We start from the raw sequence: 21,286 nt of genomic DNA on the forward strand, positions 1-21,286 counted from the left end.
GCCCTGGTCCCTGATATGCAAGTCCTCCTTGTTGTGCAGAGGAGGCATCGTGTCCAGACCCATCGATATAAAGCAGAATACGGATGATTCTAAAATGTGCATGGAGCCTTGTAACCACCCCAGTCACAACCTCAAAAACGTAGCCACTGTGGTTCCGGATTTGAATTTCCCAAAGTCTCAAGTTCTTTTATGCCCCTTCAGCAGTGCCTTATTTTGAGTGCTTTACTATGGGCCAGGCACTTTATTTGATTTCATTCTTAGCATTTCTCCAAGAAAGAGGAGACTGAGGCTCAGAGACTTTGTTACCTGTCTGAAGTCACATAGTAAGTGCTGGGTTTCAGACGAGGCGGGAGTGATTGCCAAGCCTGAGCACATTCCTGGGGTGAACAAAAGGAATTGGGGAGCACTTCTCCTGGCCTGCTGGGGCAGGTGAGACGCAGAACTATCAGTGTGTGTGTTTGCATGCGTGTGTGTTGCCAGAAAATTCCTGATTATAGGTAATTGCATCAAACAGAGGCGATTTTTCCCTTGTAAGTAGGTATTATAAATATAGCATATGAAGCAACCCTGACTTCATCCCCAGCCAATCAACCCCTGCCAGTTTGCACGCTACATATGTACAGCATGACTCAAACGACCCTCAGGCAGTGGGTGGGTTAAAAATCAATCAAACAATAATAATTTTTATAAGTGAGAACTCCCTGGCTTCCCAGTTCGCTGTTCAGTTAGTCCTGAGTCACGAATTTCCTTTTTAGGGTAATATTTACCATAGAGCATGGCTGGTTAATACGTAATACCCACTATCTGATGGGAAACTTGTTATTAAAACATTACCTAATGATAGATTTATCTGATAAGTAATCCCTAGGATTAAACAATGTAAGTTGGGGAGGGACGCAGGAGGGTTTTCAGGGAATGGAAAGGTGAATAAGAATAGGCCATGGTTTGGAGGTAAATAAAAAGGGGTTTGTCTGGAGCTGGATGTTGAAAGAATGCTAACTATAATAATTAGAATAAAGGAAAGAGAGGGAGAGACAGACAGGGACAAAGAGCATGGGAGGAGGAGACAGGATGAACACCGGAATTGTTAGTAACCATAATCATAATTATAAGCACCTTTTATTGCATTGTTAACATATGCAGGCACTGGGCTGATCCTCTGACATACATCTTCATTTTTATTCTCATGAAAATCCTGGGGGGTCACTCCTCCTACCATCCCCATTCCTCAGATTCCAGCCAGTCCAATAAAAGGACTGAAAGCACAGACCCTAAAGATAGAATGTCTGTGTTTACATCTCAGCTTCCTATTTACTAGCTGTGAAACCTTAATTTTCTTCTGCCTCAGGCCTCTCCTCTGTGAAAGGGAGGTAATGGTAATTTTGCGTACCTTATAGGGTTGTTTACAGGACTAAAGTAGTTAACAAGAAAAACCCTTGTAAACTCCATAAATTCAGCTGCTATTTCAAGCTGAAGAATCTGAGGTCAGAAGTTAAATCCCTTGCCTGATGTTGCAGAACGACAAAATGGTGGAGACAGGATGTGAACCTAGATCTGTCTGATTCCAGCCTCCCTGTGCTCTCACCATTTACACTTCGGTGCATGGGAGCAATAATGAGCACTAAAGAGACATAACAGAGCATGTGTTCCTCAGGCACATGATGTCAACACCCACCATTTGAGTCAAACTACCCCAAATTTATGGACCATTTTATTACCACAGAATACAATCTAGAAGCAACCCTAGAGGTCATCTCAACCAGAGACTGCAAACTGTCAGCTCAGAGGGACCTCTCACTTTCCAGAGATAGGTTGCATGTGGCTGCCTAGCACTGGTGGGTGCGGAGCTATGAAAATTTTGTATAAGTTGCCAAAACTAAAAATTGTGAGACTTAACAAGAAAAATCTAGATTTAAATTTCCTCTAACAAAGCGGGAGTGTCTGGACCCATATCCCTAAACGCAACAGTCCATTATACTCAGCTGCCTGAGTGTATTCTCACCACTCCCTACTGTTTCTTGCATCTGGTCCACTTCACTTGATTATCTCCCCACGATGGCCCAGTGAATATGAGATACCAGAACCCATGCCTTCTGAACCTCCTTTCCTCACACTTGATACCTAGCTCAGTGAATTTTTCCAGCAGGGTGAGTTGTTATCCCCACAGATCTGTCCCGTCTTCTGAAACCTTGCATTTATTCAAATCCCTCCCACAGCATGGGACTTAGAGAACTGAGCTCTCTGAGCTGACCAGCACAGAGTACTGGGGGGCAGCTTACTCACATCTCTTGAGATCTTTTGAGATCTCCCATCAAAGCTTTTTCTGCAGACTAGCTTTATAAATTGATGAGGAGCTCCTGGTGACAAGGAAGCCCAGGCTGTCCCAGGACGTTGGTCTGTCACAGGGCCCCGACTGGGCACTTGAGAAGCCTCTTGCCTGAGGTTACCCAGTTCTATAGCCATACAGTGATGTTGTCTCTCTCTCTCTCTCTCTCTGTATCTCTGGTCTCCCTTCCATTACACAGTCAAGCTCATCTTGTTCAGGTGTTGACAAGATCATAGCAAAATCACTTAGCTTGTATGGTCTCAAACAGTGACTCCCAGCTGACCTCAGAGAGTGTGGCTTCCTTGAGGAGACTCAAACTCGAAGCTGAGCAGTGCACCAACCCCAGCAAACACCTCCTTTGTGCCAGGCTCTGTGCTCTGCTGACTCCCCACAGACAAGTGATGCTAACCTTGCCTCTAGCACCAGTTTACCTTCTTTAATCTTCATAATAATCTCCTCACTACTCTGTGAGGTACGTGTTAGGATCCCCATTTTACAGGCAGAGAGACTGAGGCTAAGCAAGTTTACTATCTTGTCCAATGACAAGTCATTGTAATTGCAAAGTTCTGCACTCTTACCGCCTAGCGAGTATAAAATACTCAGGTCGGTGCAGGGGAGGTTGGAGAACGAGGAATGCTCTGTGAGATAGGAGGCGGTTCAAAAGAGGAAGAGATGATATCTGACTGACAGGATCAGGAAGAACACATGGAGGAAGGAACTGGAATGTAGTCCTGAGAAACAGGGAAGCTCCTCGTGGAGGAAGAGAAGATTCCACATGGAGGCTACAGAGATCAAAGTCTCAGCAGTGGGTAATGTTGGGGTATGTCATTTAGTTTACCTGGCCTAGGACAGCTTCACAGGAATAAAGAGACAGAAAAGGCCAGATTATGAGGCTGCTTGGACTGTCACATGGAGGGCCTGGGGCCAAAAGGCACTGGGGAACCCTGGACAGAGTTTAACAGTGACTAGTCAAAATTGTTAGCTCCAGAGAGAGACACTCTGTCTTCTTCCCTTTCCTCTTGCTGTTGTTGAGTCCTCTTGCCTCACATGGGCTCTGGTGTGGGGGTAGAAGGAGGTGGACCCTGCAGTAGAAAATGCTCTGGAAGCTTCGGAGGTTGCTTCCAGCTGGAGCAAGGAGGGTGGAACATTATTCACGGAGAAGTGGGCATCTGGTTAAGGACATGGAGGACAGATGAGGTATCAGCATTCAGAGATGAGGGCAAAGGGCAACCCAGGTAGAGAAACTAGCACGCACAAAGAGACAGGGGCAGGAATTAAGCAGGTGCACGTGGGGAACAGTGACTCATTTACTTTTCTGAAATGGAAGGTGTGTGAGGGGGTGAGGTATGATGTGGGTTTAAAGGCAGGAATGGTAGCGTTATCAAGCTAAGGAGACCTTATGTAATTAAAAAGGGAGGGAGGATTTTGAGCAAGGGAGTGATATTGATGTCTAGGACAAAAACGTGCAGGATGGACAGAGGACAGAGAAGGAGAGACTCGAGACAGATGCCAAGTAGAAAGCTGACCCAACACTGCCTGTGAGATGTGGTGAGCATGTGAACTAGGACAGTGGCTGTGGGGACACAGAGTTCTCTCTACCTGGGGTATCCGGGGGATTGGAGCCTGGCTGTAAACAGGACACAGTATTGTCATTAACATCATCACTTATTTTACTGTTCTCCTCTTTCCTCTTCACCTTATTCTTCTTTTCTCCTCCTTCTCTCCTCTTCTGTAATTACTTACCTTTCAATAGTCCTTCTAGATTTAGTGAAGCCTTGGTCTGTAAGCATAATTCGTTCCAGAAACATGTTTGTAATCCAAAGCACTCGTACATCAAAGCGAATTTCAAGAACCATTGGCTCAGTTGTGATCATGTGACGTTGGGCATTACATAATGCTCGTAATCCAAGCATCACTCGTTTAGCAAGATAAAACTTATTAGATATGTTTGCTCATCCTGCGGAACAACTTACTCGCAATCCAAGGTTTTACTGTATTTCAGTTCCTCATTGGAGTGCCTTTGAATTTTGATTTTTTTTCAACTCTGTAAGCATTAGGATTGAAGTCCATCAGGAGTGACAACTCCAAAATAACAGTGAAGCTCGTTTCTCTTTCATGCAGGTTGGCAGTGTAGCCCTAGTGCGGCATTTCCCGAGGGTCGGGACCAGGCTCTTGCTATCGTCCCTCACCGCCATTCTCAGCCCATGGCTTCCACGTCTTGAGTCAAGATGGCTCTCAAGTTTTCCTCAGTAGATCTGTTTTCCTGGCAGGAGAATGGCAGAAGAGGACCCTCCCTGGAATTTGTAGTCTTCAGTTCTGCGTACTTCAAATTAGCAGACCTTACCCCATTACCACACTGCAGGGTTGGAGAGACCAGAAAATGAAGGCTCTAGCCTGGGTTACTATTTGCTAGAGTTGAGACCTGCTAGTGTGGCAGAGACAGAGCTCCTTCCCATCGGCTGGTTCTGGGGTCCATGCAGAAGAGGGAGTCAACTGCACCTTTACCCAATTGCATGGGTAAAGCCATGCTCCAGCAAACACTTCCTCACCACTGCCTCCGCAGGCCTGCCCTGGGTGCTCTGAGGGGTGTGGAGAAGTACTCAGTGTGGTATTTAGTCCGTAGGTGCGTACATGCTCACATACTGTAAAAGCTCGGAGCTGGAAGGGATGGTGGGGGCCATCCATTCCACTCCAGTCCGTCTTCTCTTCCATCCCAGATAAATCATCTGCAGCTTCTGCTCACACACGTCCAGAGTTGGGGGCTACATCGGAGGCAGCTTACTACATGAGTCACAATGCTCAATTCTTACACTGAATAATATCTGCCTCCCAGTAACTTCTACCCAACAGCTCCGGTTGGGCTAGGAAACAGGTCTTGCTTATTCCTCACTCTAAAAAAGAACTCATTTGCTATGTGAAGGCAGCTCTCACGTCTGTCTGTCCATCTGTTTGTCCTCTGCTTTCCCAGCCAGACCCCTCCTTTCTAGAGGGGGTGTGCCATATGGCTAAGTCAGGCCTGGCTCTGACTCTTACCAGCTTACTTGATCTTGAGCAACTGACTTTGCATTTTCCGAGCCTTTCGTTCTTCTCCATTTGTAAATGAGGCTGATATTAGCCACCTCGTGAGGTTTGGCCTGGGGCGGGGGGTTAAATGAGCTAATGAATGCAAAGCCCGGAGCACGACACCAAACACGGCAGTTCTAATCATTACCAGCATCTTCATAATTAATAATAATAAAGCATCTCTGGCTCTTCTCCCCTCTTGGGTAAGTTGTAGTGAGGTATTAGATAACAGAAAAGAAACTTTGAACACTTTGGGGGAAAATTAGCATAAAAGTACCACCTATGATTGTGACCTAGGAGCCACAAGTTTTGCTCCCTTTACCCATTTCACTGTGTTGCCGTTGCCGCCCATAGAAAATCACCTCCCAGGGTCTATAGTTTGCTCTCTCCATTTGCAAACTGCCTCCTGGGAAGTTCCATCTGTTACAATGGGCATCGGCATTCCTCGGGCTAATTTGTTGTTATTGTTAGCAGAAACAGACAGAACACAAGTACACAAACATATTGACGTACTCAAAATCTGCCTGCCTTGCAGAAAGAAAAGGAGCCAGGAAGCCTGGGTCCTGACTTCTACCTTAACGCTAGCTGGCCGGGTGACCAGGGATAAGTCACAGGGCCCCTCTAGGCCTCTGACAGTTGACAGCCCGCTCAGCAGCAGCATCCTGTGACCTGCGTTCCCCTGGAGTCTCTCTCCCCACCTAGGGCTAGTCCAGGTGGGACCAGCATCTGGGCGGAGGCTGGGTGCATGCCCAGGCAGCCCTGCTTTTGGTCTGTAAGCCAGGCAGAGCCCGCCTGCTACCAGGGTGTGATTGTTCTGGGGATTTGGCAACCCTCAGCAAACGTGTCCCGTCAGGGCTGAACTAAAAATAGGTGCTGTGCTGTGGGGCCCAGGAAAATTAGCGGCCCAGCACACACACGTTTGGCTAACCAGGTGGAGCCAAGTGGCCGCCACCACCTCAGGGGCACAATGGCCCAAGAGAGGAGGCGTGGCTGATTTTCCCACCCTCCTCCAGCCCCATGCCTCCTCCTCCCCTACCAGGGCCAGAGCCTGGCTCTCCCTTTCCTCCCACGCCTCTGCTTCTGGAAACAGTGACTTTTGCAGAGGTGCCGAATGTGGCCACAAGGTACTGGAAAGAGCCGGCGTTCAGGCCTTGGTGGACTTGGGTTCGGATCCTGGCTCTGTTATTTTCTAGCTGTTTGAACGTGAGCATGTGATCCTTTTGAGACTCAGCTGCTTCAGCAGTATAATGGTGTTCAGTATACCTACTTCTAAGGATGGTTATAAATACTAAAAGCAATATGTGACTAAAGCAATGATTCAAGAAATTTATCATGCATCTGAATCACCTGGGTTGGCGGAGGGGTGGGGGTGGGAGGTGGGGATCTTGTTAAAACTGAGATGGCTGAGCCCTGCCCCCGAGTTTCTGATTCAGTGGGTCTGGATGGTACTGATTTTCTTCCTAACAAGTGGCCAGGTGGTGCTTATGCTGCTGGTCCAGGATCACCACTGGGTCAAGGTAAGTATGTGAATTCTGGAGTCAGACCACTAGGGTTCAACCCCTGGTCCTACCATCGCTAGCAGAGCGATTTGGGTCGCATCTCTAAACTTTATCTGGAAAGTGGGGATTAATCATTCCTACTGTCTAGTGTTGATATGAGGATTAAGTGAGTTAATTCATATAAGGCACTTAACACAGGGTCTGGCAAACAGCAAGCCTGAGTAAACATGAACTTTTATTAGTATCACAGTCTGCAGAGAATATGAGTTCAATACGTGTTCTTTTTCTCCCTCTCTCTCCCTGCGGTTATTGTTGGCTTTGCTGGAATCTCTGTCTCCGTGCTGCCCCTCCCAGGGTCTTTGTGTTCTGAGCTTTGCCTCTCTGTGTGGAAGGGCTTACCCTGGGAGGATTTGTGGCACCAAGGAACACAGATTGAATGTCAAAGATTAGAAATCAAAGAAGAGCCTGAAGCCCTCAGACTGCACAGGCTTACCCAAGGGGATTCATTTAAGAGGGGCAGAACTGAAAGTCGACCCAGGTTTCCTGATTTCTCAGCCAGAACACTTTCTACAGCATCGTGATGCCTCTCCAGAGGCAGCCTCACTATCCCCAAGTGTGCTTAGGGAAAAACCAGCTCCCCGTCCCATGCCTGCGCCGTTGCTGGGCCCTTGGGTTGTTTCTCCTGTGATTGTTTATGACTGAAGAAGACACAGTTGTAAACATCTAACATTTGAGTATAAATAACTATTTTCTTTTGTTCCCCCCCCCCCCCTTCCCCTGGGCTAATGTCCTCAGAGTAGAATTGCTGCGTCAAAAAGTACAGACAGTGTTATAGCTAGAAGAAAGCTAGACATAGCAACTCTTCCCGGGAAAAGAGCTTCTCTTTTCCTAGCAATCATAGAATGGCTGGTGATGTTGGTGTTCGAAGCAAGTGAGGAGTTCAAGGGGAGCCCAGAGCTGAATCTTCAAATCAGTGGTAGGAGACAGCCATGGCTGAGAGAAGGGAGATCAGAACTAGGAGGGGGATGCCTGGCAGAGTCTGAGAATTTTCCCAGGACATGGTGTTGAAACTAGTGCTTCCCAGACATTAATGTGCATAGGAATTCCCTGAGCATCTTGTTCATATCAAAATCTGATTCAGTAGAGCTGGGTGGGGCCCAAGAGTCTGTATTTCTAGTAAGCTTCAGGTGATGCGGATTCTGTTGATCCACGGACCACACTTTTGAGTAGCAAGCATTTAGGTTGCTCTGCCTTTGTTCATGCCATGCCTCTGCCTAACCCACCATTCCCACTATTTTCCAGACCCAGCTCCAAAGACTTCCCTAGACTGAGCTTACCAGGTTGAGCTAGGTGTCCCTTAGGGTTAGGGATACCTATGACTGATACCTATGACTATGGCAGCATTGACCATGCTGCACTAAATTGTCCATCCCTTCCTAAAGGCATGGACCAGCATTATTCATCACTATAGTCCCAGCTTCTAGCACAATGCCAATCATGGTTTGGGCCTGATTATTATGATTTGGTAAGTGAATGGGTAAAGGAGTAGGTAAGTGGATGGATGGATGGATGGATGGATGAATAAATGGCTGTGAGGAGAGGAAAGGAGGAAGTAATGGGGTAGGAAAAGCATGCTGAACAATCAGATTTGGCCTCAAGATCATTATTGTCTAGCTAGACCATTTACTGAAAGCCCAGAGTCAGTGACCCTCCTCTGATCCTTGCCAACTTTTTGCCCTCAGAATGCTGACCCTGAACCAAGAATGAACTCAGATAAATGAATAAGATCCAGAAAGCATAGAGGTGGCTTTAATAAATACCAGAAAACAAAAAGCAGGTGTTGGCAATCTTTCTTCTGCCCAAAGAGTTATTTACACAAGTTTCCAAAGCAATCCCCTTCATCGCTTTTACATGCCTATTACATGGTTCTCTACAGAGTAAGGTCTGGAGTTGGTTAGCTCAGTGGATTAGGGAATGAGTCCCTCAAAGCCAAGGGTAGTGGGAGACTTTTCTTTTCCTCTGCTCAAGGCTGCAGGCTGGCTGCCCAGTCCTGGCCAGAGGCACTGTGGTCCTGCTTGGTCCCAGTGACTGAGAATGGTCAGGGTGAATGCATCCCTCCCACTCAGAATCATAGGTGGTGCCATGAAGAACAATGAACTTGAGCTTTGATACAGACAGCCCTAGGGATGAAACATGAATACTTCACTCATTCACCAACCATACAATCTTTCAAAAACTTTTTTTTAGTTTGAAATAATTTCAAACTTACAGAAAAGCTGCAAGAAAAGTACCGGAAATTCTTGTGTACCCTTTGCCAGTATTTGCCAATTTTTAATATTTTGCAACATTTGCTATTCTATTCTCTCCCTTCTAATTTTTTTGTTTCAGTCCCCCATGTTGAAAATGACAAATGTTCAACAAAAAAATTGCATTCTGAAACAAAAGTGTTCTGAAACAAAATTAAAACAAAGTTTTTCAATGGGCACCTGGGTGGTAAAGCGCCGGACTTCGGCTCGGGTCACGACCTCACGGTTCGTGAGTTTGAGCTCTGCATCAGGCTCTGTGCTGACAGCTCAGAGCCTGGAGCCTGCTTCAGATTCTGTGTCTCCCATTCTCTCTCTGCCCCTCCCCTGCTCGTTCTCTCTCTCTCTCTCTCTCTCTCTCTCAAAAATAAATAAACGTTAAAAAAATAATAATAAAGTTATTCAAAAGTCACAAAATTAAATAAATGCAAGAGAAATATAAATAAACTTTAAAATGATCTTGTTTGTAAGTTTGTAGCATTTATACTTTCTGGAGTTATTCAAACTTAAAGCTGAACTCAGGTATTTGAGAACTCTGTAATGTTATATAATAATGCACAGATTATGTTTTGGAGCCAGGAGGGAGTAGATTGAATATTTCACACCACACTACCTCTTCGTACTTTAGGGTGGATCACCTAAGAACAAGGATAAGGATATTTTCTTATGTAACTTCGGGTAGAGTAGAAACTTTAATAGGATACTTCTAGATACAGTCTGTATTCCAATTTCTTCAGTTGTACCAGTAATGACTTTTTCTTCCCCTCCAGTATCTAGAGTAATTACTTGCTACATTGTTTCTGTGTGTCTTCAGTTTTTACATTTTCCTCGTTGATTTGATTTTTTGACCCTGTAGAACACGAACATGCTTCCAAAGTCAAAACTACAAAAAGGTGTCCTCAGAGACATGTCCTTCCCTCCCGCATTCCTCAACCTGTTGTGGATAATTAATTTTATTGCTTTCTGCTTTCTTATTCCGTATTCCTTCGCAAAAGGAAGCAGATAGTGTGTGTTTTCTTCTTTCTCCTTCTTTTTTTACACCTAGGGTCATGCCCTATGTATACACTTTTGCATTTTTCTTTTTTCCCCTGGAAGTCACTGCATATCCATTCATGGAGATGTGCTTGACTCTTTTTTACACACGACCATTATCATGGCCACAAATTATTGCTGCTACTCTCTGGAAAAGGTGGAGTCTACTTCCTCTCCCCTTGAATTCGGGATGGCCTTGTGAGTTGTTTTGAGCAATAGCATTTGGTATGAGTGATGTCCTAGAACTTCCCATCGCAGACCTTCAAAGGATTATGGGCTTCTGGTTTTTGTTTGTTTGTTTGTTTTTGTTTTTTACACTTGGAAGACAGCTACCATGTTATAAAGAAGCTCAGCATGGGACTGCGGAGGGTGATAATTCATTATTGTGCATATCCATTCACGGAGATGAATGGATCATAGTGAGCCTGGAGAAAAGAGACCATCTTGCTGTTTCAACATCAGCTGATCCTAGCTGAATATGGTCAACTGAGTGGACTCAGACTATAGCATAGGGATAGGAAGAACACCCAGCTGAGCCCAGTCCACTCACAGAATCCTACATAACAAGTTGTATTTTTAAGCTGCTAAGTATTGACGTAGTTGGTTACAAAGTAATAGATAACCGAAACAATGGTAATCTGCCATCCGAGGGCTCAGTCTTCTGTGTTTGGGCATTTAAGTAGTCTTTGCAACCACAAATAAGGCTTCAGGAAATAATCTTGTGTGTTTGTATTTTGTATTACTGGAGGTCTATCTTTAGGGTAAAATTCTAGAAGTGGGATTGCTGGATTGCAGCAGAAGAATGCAAAGTTATTTTGTTAGGTATAACAAATTTCTCTCTCTAGGGAATACACCATTTTGCACTTCTATGAGCAGTGTAAGCTTGTGATTGTTTCTCAGGCTTTTGAATTTTTTGCCAATCTGATGTGTGAGAAATGGTATCTTTGCATAGTTTTAATGTGCATTTAGGTTATTATGTATGCTGTTTATTGTCACATAACTATCCCAAAATTTAGTGACTTACAACAAAACATTTTTATCTCATGGTTTTTGTGAGTTGGAAATTGAGCTGTGGTTTAGCTGGTGCCTCCCGCTCAGGGTCTCTCACAAAGCTGTGACCAAGCTGTTGACTATGGTTGTAGTCATCTCAGGGCTCAACCGGAGGAAGATTCATTTCCAAGAAGATTCATGTGCCTATTGGATGGCCTTAAGTCCTCGCTGGTTGCTGGCTGGAGACTTTGGTTCCTTGCCATGCAGGGCTCTTCAGAAAGTGGATCACAACGTGGCAGCTGGCTTCTCTCACAACAAGTGAGTAAGTGAGCTAGAAGCTGAAATGGGGCACCCAAGATGGAAGCCACCGTTGTTTTATAACCTAATCTCAGATGTGACATCTCATCACTTTTGCAAACCCTTCATTAGAAGCAAGTCACTGGGTCCAGCCCACAAGCAAGTGGAGGGTTTACACGGGGGTGTGAATCCCGGGAGGTGGGAATCATTGGTGACCATCCTATAGGCTGCCTGTCATGGCATTTCTCTTAGTATAAGTGGCCCATTTATTTTCTTTTGTAAATCATCTGTTCATAATTCTTATATACAATTTTTGTTTTTTCCCTTGATGTGTAAAAGTTTTTTACATGTTAGAAATCTTAGCCTTTTATCTGTGATATGCATTGTAAATATTTTCCCCGATTTGTCATTTGTCTTTTGGCTTTGCTTATGATATTTTGCCATTTAAAAATGTTTTTAAAAAATTTTTTTGAGGGGTGCCTGGGTGGTTCAGTCAGTTGAACGTCAGATTCTTGATGTCAGCTCAGGTCATGATCTCATGGTTTGCAAGACTGAGCCCTGTGTTGGGTTCTGTGCTGACAGCATGGAGCCAGCTTGGGATTCTCTTTCCCTTTCTCTCTGCCCCTCCCCCCCACTCTCTCTCTCTCTCTCTCTCAAAATAAATAAATACACATTAAAACATTTTTTGAGTTGTCAGGGCGCCTGAGTGGCTCAGTCGGTTAAGCACCTGACTTCAGCTCAGGTCATGATCTCACAGTTCCTGAGTTTGAGCCCCGTATGGGGCTCTGTGCTGACAGCTCAGAGTCTGGAGCCTGCTTCAGATTCTCTGTCTCCCTCTCTCTCTCTCTCTCTCTGCCCCTTCCCTGCTCACACTCTGTTTCTTTGTCTCTCAAAAATAATAAACATTAAAAAAATTAAAAAAAAATTTGAGTTGTCATATTTATCATCTTTTTATTTTATCACATCTTGATTTGCAGTCGTAGTTAGAAAACCTTTTCTATACCCAGCCTATAGGGAATTCATCCATGTTTTCTCCTCATACTTGCATAGTTTCATTATTTTACATTTAGGTCTTTGATACATTTGGAATTTTTTTGTTGTATATAATGTGAGGAATGGATCTACTTTTATTTTTTTGAAACGTCTAACTGGTTGATGAAACACCATCTAGTAAAAAGTCCATTTTTGTCCTCATGATTCAAGTTAATTCTGAACTCCATAGATGATTGGGTCTATTTCTGGACTGCCTAAACTATTCTATTGGTTTGTCTATTCATATCATGGTACTGGACTATTTTAGTTACAGAGACTTTGCAGATGCTTTATATTTGGTAGGACTCTTAGCTCTTACCTTTCACTGATTCCTAGCGATTTTTGTATGCTTTTTATTCTAGAAGAATTTTAGTATCAGCTTACTTAGTTCCAGAAAAAAGAGAAAGAAAACTGTTGGCATTTTTTACTGGAATTACCATAGATTGATACAAGAGCGGACTGACATCGTGGTCATGTGGAGATGTCTAAACCAACAACAAGAGATGTGTTTCCATTTGTTCAGGTCTGCTCAAGTATCTTTCAAGTGTGTCTTATAATTTTCTTCATAGAATTTCTGAACATTTCTTGTTAAAAACTCTGTAATTGTAAGTACGTTACTTCGTTCTTCTGAATCTCGTGTTTCTCATTTATAGAAGAATCGGATGATAATAGCTTCCTTGAAGAATTATTGTAAAAAGTAAATGAGGCAAGTTGCAAACTAAGCACTGTATAAATCCCAGTTTCCTTATTTCTTCCCTTGAAGCTCATGTTTTTTCTTGAAGAGGGGGCTGAGGGAAATAATTTGTCACATAGATCTAACAAGGACATCATCTAGTTCGGTCAGTAAGTCAATCAATATTGTAGAGCTCACTGTGTATGAGGGGGGTGCAACAGTTGTTAGGGATACAATGGTGAGGTGATCAAACATGAGTCCTGTTCTCATAGAGCTTCTGGTTAACGAACATTTCCCAATGCTCATATGAGATTTTATAAAATCAAACTGCAAGCCCGATTAGCAATCCAGGCCCTGCAATTCACCAGATTCTAAAAATGCACAGCGTAGGGGAGTGGAAGCTCTAAATGCTTTTGTAATCCAGAATCCAGTTTGAGTCATGATTCTAGCAGGTATTACCTCAAATGAGAGAGAACCAGAGCTAGAAGGAACACACGGAGGAGGGAACAGGGACAGTGGGTCATGATCTGACCAGGTTCACACAATTAATGAGTGACTGATCTGGGGCTGGAAACTGGGTATCCAGGCTCCTGGGGTGGGATACTTTCCAACACGCACCCACTGTCATTCTACATGCCATCTGTATCTCCTGTCACTGCTGTGCACGTTATCAGGGCTTCAGCTATCCATGTGGGTCATGCAGGGAACACTGGCTACAAATGAACAGCACATTTCTAAGAAAGACCTGATATCACCAGGGTCATTATATCATGAGGCTGCAACTCAACCCACAAAGATGGCAATTTAACAAGCCATAAGAACACGGAGAATGGGAATGTGGATCAGATAAAACAAAATTAGAGTCACTGTAGCATAGCACTGTTTGAAATCACACAGACACAATGATTTACTGCCTGTGTGACCCTTACCTGGATATTTAATCTCACTGAGCTTTTTTCTCACCTTTAAAATGGTCATGTACCTGTGGGATCTGTGCAAGAGACTGCTAATTATTCTGTTTGGTTTCACCTTCCCTCCGTAGTAATCGAAGCCCCAGTTCTTAGCTGAACCAACGACTGTGTGAAATGAAGACTATTTTCCCTCAGTTTTCACTGCAGCTAGGCGTGGCCATATGACTAAACTCTGCCTAGTGGGACGCCGGCAGAAATGGTGAGTCCATCCTCCAGGAAATGTCCTTTAAAGGGCAGAAGAAGGACTTCTACTTTTTGGTAGGAACCTTCAGTCGGAACATAGTGGAGGAAAGCTGGAGGAAGCATAAGGCACCGAGAGGAGTAGTCTTGGAGGTGAAGGCTATGCTCAATGAAGCACAAGACAGAAGGAGTCTAGGCCACTGTGGACTTTGAACCTTTCCACGGTACCTTACTGATATCCCGACGTAGGATTTTTTTTCTGTTGTTTTCAACACTGCTGTTTGGGGACTAGGATATCTCACAAAGTGATGGGAAAACATGATGGGAGGTCCAACATGAACTCTTTACTCCAATGCATAGACACAGATTTTGTCTGCCTGGCTTCTACTTCTGCTACTTTTAATGACTGCATTTCAAGTTTTCTTTGAAGAATGACCCCCTTCCCTGGCTTCGGTGGAACTGTAAATTAAATTGCATCACCTTCCCCTGAGCTGGGCCAACTGGAGTTTGAATTCGAATGGAATTTTTATCTTGGACAGTGTCACCCAAGCACCAAGTGTATTAAAAGTGGGAAGCACTGTTTTACTGAAGAATATCAATCAAGAAATGTAGCAGAAAAGCTATAGAGAAAAACAATCACCATTTATAACCACCATAATACTGGATTCAAGGCAGAATCATCCTTGGACGCTGATCAACTACACAAGCATAAAGCTGGCTCCACAGTGGGCAGATCTGGAGATCACGACCCGGCTAGATGACCAAAGATAATATCACCAAGGGGAGTGCATCGGGGCTTCTGACGTGAGACACTGAGAAGCATTCAACATCACCCACATAGTATTCACGGCAAAACTGACCAACCTGGATCTAATGAAGAAATAATAAGAAAAATCTAAACTAAGGGACATTCTGTGTAACAACTGGCCTAGACCCTTCAAAGATTTCACTGGTATGAAATACTACCAAAAAATCACACACACACACACACACACACACACACACACACACACCACAAAAAAAATAACAGGACAAAACAAAAACAAAAAACAACCCTGGGGAATTATCCAGATGAAAAGACACACAAAGAAAATGTGATAGTTAAAATGTACAATCCCTGATTGGATCCTGCATATATTATATTTTATGTATGACTGTTTATTACATGATAGTATTATATCAGTGTAAGTTTCTTGAGTATGAGAATTGTGGGTAGATAGAATATTCCTGTTTCCTGTTCTTAGGAGATCCATAGTAAAGTATGTTGGGACAAAGTATTTGGGGCAAAATGCCTACAAGCAATATTCAAATGGTTCAGCCAAAAAAATTAAAATGAGCAAACATGTAGGCAACAGAGAGAGAGAGAGAGAAGAAGAAGGAGGAGGAGGAGGGAGATGAGGGGGAGGAGCGGCAGGAGGGAGAGGAGGAGGGAGAAGAGAAGAGGAGGAGAGAGGAAGAGGACGAGAAAAGGTGGACAAGCGTGGACACTTGGTGGGGCTGCTCGCAGGGCATATATCCATTGTACTACTCTTGCTACCTTGTTGTAAATTTGAAATTTTCCCAATAAAATGTGTGTGAGGATCTCTTTTTCATTTGTCCATCCTTAGAGTGAAGTATAAAGATCTTTAAAGTGATGCTTGCCTCTTCGTCACATGCCCTGAGCCCCATCTGCCGAACAACCTGGAGGCTGGGTGGGGTGACCCCCACACTGTCAGCTCTCAGCTGGGGGCGCTTTCTCCTTTGAGAACCACTTGAGGGTGTGTCTGCTGAGTGGGTTCAGTCTGTGTGACAGCGACCTTCAGATGCAGCACATTAGGAGAGGGGCTGAGGGTGAGGAAGTTGGGGGTGTATCTCACCAGTGATGAGGTCCCGCCGCTCTCTCCAATCTGATTTGTCAGGCCCCTCCCTTGCCCCCAACCCCCTGGGCCCACACACCTTCCTTCGTCTCTTCAAACAGGCTGTCTGTTGCCACCTCAGGACATCTCTGCTTGTTGGTCTCAGCGTCTGGAAGGCTTTTCCTCCTGAGCCTTTGCCTCTGTCTTGTCATTTCGTCTTGCCCTGGCTCTGTGTGCCTCAGCAGAACTTCTGCCTTTTCACTGAGACCCTTCCTGACCACTCATCTAATTCTCCCCTCCACCCCTGCCTGCTCTAGACCCCAGTACACACTCAGGCCTCCTTCACAGCCTCTGTCGCTGTCCTGATTCTCCTGCTCATTGTTGGTCACCCACACTAAGATGTGAACTCCACAAGAGTGAGGCTTGTCCACTGGGTTTACAACTATGTCCCAAAGTATACTCCGGTGCCTGGCTGCTGTTGGGTACTCAGGCCTCAGAGCAGGCCAGGCTCTGGTGGAGCTTGCATGCAGGCAGGGGAGAGAGGCCCCGGACAAGCAGTCACAAAGGTGGTAGGATTATGACCTGGGGAGAAGCAATGGGGATAAGGGCGGGCATTCAGTCTGGAAGCTAGGGTTGGCTTACAGTCCTGCAGGGGTGGAGCGATCCCCAGCAGGGTGGGGCTTCTATTCTGCTTACCTCTTGCCCGATAATAGAGCTACAATGTGGGGCATCTGGGTGGCTCCGTCAGTTAAGTGTCTGGTTCTTGATTTCAGCTCAAGTCATGATCTCACATTTCATGGGATCCAGCCCCACACTGGGCTCTGTGCTGACAGCACGGGGGGTGCTTGGGATTCTCTCCCCCCCTCTCTCTCTGCTCCTCCCCTACACTCTCTGTCTCTCAAAAATAAATAAATAAACTGGGAAAAAAAAGGGTACAATGAAACACTGGATCTTGTTGAAAGTCCCTTCCTACCCCTGGAACCCATCGTATCGGTCACCTGTGCCTGCTTCACACGGAAACCGTGCTCTCCAAGCCCGCTAGCTGGCCTACCTGCCCAATCCACTGGTCGTGTTTAAGGCCTCGTCTCACTTGGTTTCCCTGTGCCATCTGCAGGATTGACAGTTCCTTTTTCTCGGAACCCCCTCTCTTTTGGGTTTCTGTGACCCCTTCTCCTGATTCTTCAGCATTTACTGAGCTCTTGATAAGTGAAGGATTCTTCCTTCTGTGCTTTACTTGATCCTCATAACAGTCCTCTGAGTTAGATGCTACTGTTCTCCCCGTGTTGCTGAAGGGGAAGCAGAGGCTCAGAGGTTCTGTCGCCCAAGCTCACAGAACTCGTGAACGACGGAAGCTGGACTCAGATCCACACTTGTATAATGCCCAAGACTGTGGCTTTAGTTGGAATCCTTACCATCTTTTCTCTCTACCTCTCACGCTCCGATGCTTCTGTAATAGTCCTCTCCACTTCCCAGCATCAGGGAGGGTTTGCCAGAGTCCACCCTCAGGCCTCGGTCCTCCCAGTACTTCCCTGGAGAAACCTCAGCCACCATCAGGATCTGACTACCTACATGCGGATGACTCTCACACCCTTACCTAAAAGGATACAGAACGGCTCCAGGATCTATTGGACATCTGTTATGGAAGTTTGTGCAGCCCCCCACCCCAATTCATATGTTGAACACCCTCCTCCCCCTGCTGCAGCGTTGTGAAATTTTAGAACGTGGTTAGGCCTTGAGGGTGGAACCCTTATGAATTGGATTAGTGCCCTGACAAGAGAGACCCAGAGACATCTCTGGCTCTTTCTGCCTTGTGAGGACACAGTGAAAAGATGGCCCCCTATGAGCCAGAAAGTGGGGTCTCAGCCGACAGAGAATCTGCTGGTGCCTTGATCCTGGACTTCCCAGCTTCCAGAACTCTGAGAAAGATATATTTGCCTTTAAGCCACTTAGTGTGTGGTATATGTTATAGCAGCCCAAACAGACTGAGAGGTCACCTCTGCCTGGTGGCTTTCCCGGGGGCATCACCATTCCAACATGCTCCAATCTGAACTCACCACTGCCTCCTGAGACACGCTCCTTTGCTTTCTTGTGTTTCTTGTATTGGTGAAGGACGTGGATATCCACCCTGGCACCTGAGTCTCACTCCCTACATTCAAGCAGTTATCTCCTCACCATTCTTGCTCTCACCACCCTTGACTTGGTCCTCATCATCTCTCCCATGGATCACTATGTCAGGAATAGTCTCCCCTATGGACACCTCCAGCTTCTCCACAAAGCTTCAAGCGTTCTAAAACATAAAGACCATCACCTCACCTTCATGTTTCCATCTGTAAATGTCTCTCCACCTACAATGGGTTGGAACCCAAGTCCTCCCCATGCAGAGAAGGCTCTCTACCCTTGTGCTATACCCAACTCTTCTCTCACTCTACTCTTTAAAAAAAAAAAGTTTTCAAATGTTTCTTTATTTTTGAGAGAGAGAAGAGAAAGAGCGCATAAGTGGAGGAAGGACAGAGAGAGAGGAAGACACAGAATCTGAAGCAGCCTCCAGGCTCTGAGCCGTCAGCACAGAGCCTGATGCAGGGCTCGAACTCACCAACCACGAGATTATGACCTGAGCCGAAGTCGGATGCTTAACCGAATGAGCCACCCAGGTGCCCCTCTCACTCAATTCTTTACCAAGTTTTTGTCCCTATGCATAAGCTGTTCTAAATCCTCTGTAGGTTCTCAACATCAGCACTTGCTATTTCACATCTCAAGGCTGCCTGCCTTCCTGGCCCAGCAGTTACTGCTCCCACCAGTCTCTCCTGCTCACTGGCCCTAGTACATCCTCTCATTCTGTCAAGGCACCCAGAGCCCACCTCTCATGATTGGTCTGCTTCCCCTATGATTTTGTGACCTTCTAGATACCAGAGAATGGTATCTGACTCATTCCAGTGTTGGGAGCAATGTCTGACTTCAGGTTTGTGAATGAATGAATGAATGAATGAATGAATGAATTATAAAAGACTCTAGGTTTAATAATGGGAACATCAACAACAACAGCAGTGCTATTGATGATAAATACTTATTGAGCACTTATTCTTGCCAAGCATTATACTAATTTTTTTTTAATGTTTATTTATTTTTGAGACAGAGAGAGACAGAGCATGAACGGGGGAGGGGCAGAGACAGAGGGAGACACAGAATCGGAAACAGGCTCCAGGCTCTGAGCCATCAGCCCAGAGCCCAACGCGGGGCTCGAACTCACGGACCGTGAGATCATGACCTGAGCCGAAGTCGGATGCTTAACCGACTGAGCCACCCAGGCGCCCCTATACTAATTGTTTTTAACCAAATTATTTAATCTCCAGAAGAATTGAGGGGCATTGGCTCCAAATAATAAGAGCCAATCAGTATTGACTATTACCATACGTCTAAGCATTTTTATAGTACTCATTCATTAGCCCTTATGATAGCCTTATAATATAATAATATTATTATTTCCTTTTATAGATGTGATACTGAGGCCTCAACAAATGAGGTTGCTTTGCCTCAGGTCACACATCTGGTGACAGAGCACTGGGATTCACCTTCCTAGAGTCAATGGCTAGACTCCAGACTCCATTACAACATACCTCTGAATACCCTTGTCAATATTTACCATAACGGTAACTATAACAAATAGCTTTGAATATTCAGTGCAGTCACTGCAAATAGTCCCAGCTTCAAAACACATTTTGGGGGGGGTGGTGAGAATGTGCTTCACGTACCTGTGCACAATAGCATCCTTGGGTTGCCTGTCACTTAATGCCAGCCACCATGACATGTGACATTTTTGGTTACATCAGCTAGAATAGGTAACATGATAAAACATCTTAGCATGAATAAATGCAGAAGACGTGATCAGGAGCGCTGTGGAAAAGCCATTCGTTCTGGATTCCTGAGTTATAATCCTCTCGTAAAAGGGCTTGAAATCCAGACTTGCTGGAAACAAACAATAGACTAAACATTGCATGCTCGCACCCATGCCAGAAGACAGGATGTTACGGGAGCTGGGCTCATCAACTTCGATCTCTGGCCCCTTGGAATACAGAGCGAAGCAGAGTCTAGAAGTCCACAGTGTGTGCGTCAAGTCAGCACGAATGCTTGAGTCGTAAGTGGACTTCAGAGTTGGAGCCAGTCTCGGGATCGTAGTCTCCCCAGTCCAGAAATTTGGGGAGGTAAAGTCAGGGGGAAGGACGTGGAGACAGTAGATGCTGTGACAATAAATCTGAGTCCCTCGGTTTGGGGGTTGAATTCATGCCCTACAACTTACTCTCAGTGTGAACCCGGGCAAACTAGTCAGCCTCTTGGAGGCTCAGTTTTATTATCTGTAAAACTGGGATAATAATCCCACCTTTTAAGTTTGTGAGAATTAAATGAGAAATGCCTGTAATGCTCTCACTAATGAGTAACATTTACTGGGCACTTCCATTGCCAGTCATTGCTTTAAGCATTAAAAAATATATATATGTATTTACTTACTTAATCCTCTCAAGAACCCTATGAGGAAGGTACCTGGAAATCACTAGGCTTTCCTGAGACACCAGAGACCAGGGAGCCAAGGTGGAAGTGATCACACACACTGACTACGCCATACCCAAGATGCATCTTGGTAAAGCTGCTGTCTGATCAAGACAGCAGCCTAAGGTAGACCGACTTAGAGTCAGATACAACCTGCTCTCAGCCCAACTTTTCCACTGACTACTGAACACCCTTAGGCAAGTTGCCTAACCTCTCTGAGCCATAATTTCTTTAGTTATATCATGGAGATTAATCCACTGAACTAAGAAGTAGTGACAAGGATTAACTAAGATCTACAATGAGCCTAACTTCAAGGAGTGCTCAGCAGTGAAGATGCTCCTTGTTATTATCATTTATTTATTTATTTATTTATTTATTTATTTATTATTTATATTTATTTATATTTATTTATTTATTTTATTTTATTTATTATTTATTTATTTATATTTATTTATTATTATTTATTATCATTATTATTTCTGAAATGTAAGCAGTCCATATATGCAGCCCACCCTTGCCTCAGACCAGCCTTAATGCAGGTGT

This window comes from Neofelis nebulosa, chromosome 2 (assembly GCF_028018385.1).
Source record: "Neofelis nebulosa isolate mNeoNeb1 chromosome 2, mNeoNeb1.pri, whole genome shotgun sequence".
Taxonomy (NCBI): domain Eukaryota; kingdom Metazoa; phylum Chordata; class Mammalia; order Carnivora; family Felidae; genus Neofelis; species Neofelis nebulosa.